The sequence below is a fragment of the Pteropus vampyrus genome, unplaced genomic scaffold (genome assembly GCF_000151845.1).
Source record: "Pteropus vampyrus isolate Shadow unplaced genomic scaffold, Pvam_2.0 Scaffold95, whole genome shotgun sequence".
NCBI classification, from domain to species: domain Eukaryota; kingdom Metazoa; phylum Chordata; class Mammalia; order Chiroptera; family Pteropodidae; genus Pteropus; species Pteropus vampyrus.
In genome coordinates, this window is record NW_011888876.1 from 4,188,845 (window position 1) to 4,190,867 (window position 2,023).

Here is a 2,023-nt window from a genome sequence, read left to right on the forward strand (position 1 = left end):
ACAACAAATAAAATATTAATGGCTGCTGTAGAGAACAATTTGGCTGTTCCTCAGATGGGGTTAAACATAGACTTATGGTGTGTGTGTGGGGGTACTAGACTTATGGTGGGGGGAATCACTTCATAAGTTACATAAATGTCTAACCACTGTGCTGTATACCTGAAACTAATGTAACATTGACTGTCAACTGTAACTGAAAAATAGATGAATAAAGTAAGGATATAATAAACAAAATTACAACATGACCCGATAATTCTGTTTCTAGGTATATACCCAAAAGAATTGGAGTATTCAAACAAAGACCTGAACATGAATGTTCATAGCAGCATGATTCACAAGAGCCCCAAGAAGGGGATACCTCAAATGTCTATCAACTGATGAATGGATAAACCACATGTGGTACATCTATGCAATGGAATATTCTTCGGCCATAAAAAGGAATGAAGTACTGATACATGCTACAGTGTGAATGAGCCTTGAAAACATGGTGCTAAATGAAGGAAGCCAGACACAAAAGGCTATGTATTGTATGATTCCATTTATATCCATAGAGACAGAAAGCAGAGTAGCAGCTGCCAGGATTTAGTGGGAGGGAGAAATGGGGAGTGGCTGCTTAATTCGTATGGGGTTTCCTTTTGGAGTAATAAAAATGTGATAAAAATGTTCTGGAACTAGACAGTGGTGATGGCTGCACTAAGAGCTACTGAATTGTATACTTTAAAGTGGTTAAAGTGGTAAAAATTGTTTTATGTATATTTTACCACAATAGTAAAAAATATGAATGGAAACCTTTTATTGGGCACTTACTACATCCCAGGTTTCACACACATCACACCCTTTAATAATATCTGCATATGGAGGGGGTGATTTGTCATCTCCAAAGTCCCTACTGTGGCCTTCGAGGCCTGTGTGAGCTGTCACCCTCCGCTCAACCCCTCCTCCTGCCACCCTTTCCTTCACTCCCCTGCAGCCTCAGGGCCTTTGCAGATATGGTGCCCTCATCCTGAAACCCTATCCCCTATATTCCCTTGGCTCATTACATCACATTACTTACACATCACCTCCTCCAAGATGCCTTCCCCAGCCACCCACCTCCCATAACTCTCTGTCCCCGTATCTAGTGACTTTGTGTTTCTTTATTGCACCTATTACCATCTGAAATATTACATCTGTGTTTGCTTATTTTTTGTCTCCCTTCTCCTGGAGTTTTGTCTAGTTCCCTCCTATATCCGTAGAATAGTGCCCGCTTGGCCTGTAGTAGGAGCTCTGTAAATGTCTGTTGGATGAATGAGCCTGCATTTTGCAGACATGTGAGAGCGCAGGGCTAAGAACATAGTGTGCAGAGCTTGGGATAGTAACTGTGAGTTTGTGGGCAACTCAACCTTTCTGTGCCTGTTTCCTCATTTGTAAAATAGGCTCCTGCCTCGCAGAGTCGTCGTGAAGATTAAATAGGTTAATATAGGTAAAGAACAGAGCCTAGCACATAGTGAGTGTGTCTTAAATTTGAGCCATTATTAATACAGCTAAAGAAACGGGGGCTCAGAGAGGTGAAATCATAGGTCCAGGTCACATGGCTTTGACTGGGAAGATCAAGCTGTGGATCTGACTCCAGATCAAAATCACTGGTCTATGTTGCTTTTCCTACAGATCTGTTCCTCTATACCTGTGTCACCTTAAACAGGTTACACAACCTTTCTGAGCTTCATCCTCTCAGTGGTAAAACAGATGACTCTCCATATTCACCTCCCCATAGTGAGGCTCAAATGAAATAACATGACCTCGATTTTAGTGGTCCCCCCACCTTTTTCTTTCAGTCCCACCCTGGGATGCCACACACCCAGCTGTGGTCATTGGTTACTGGGGGCAGCAGGGCTTTGTGCCTGTAGGAGTCAGTTCAGTGAGATCAGCGCCAGGTGCCAGGCTCAGTCACCGCCTCTGGCCTGCCTTGCCCTGACACACCAGCTGGGTTCTGGGAGCCCCAAACAACCACTCCTCCCCTAGCTGGCTCAGCCAGCCCACTCTG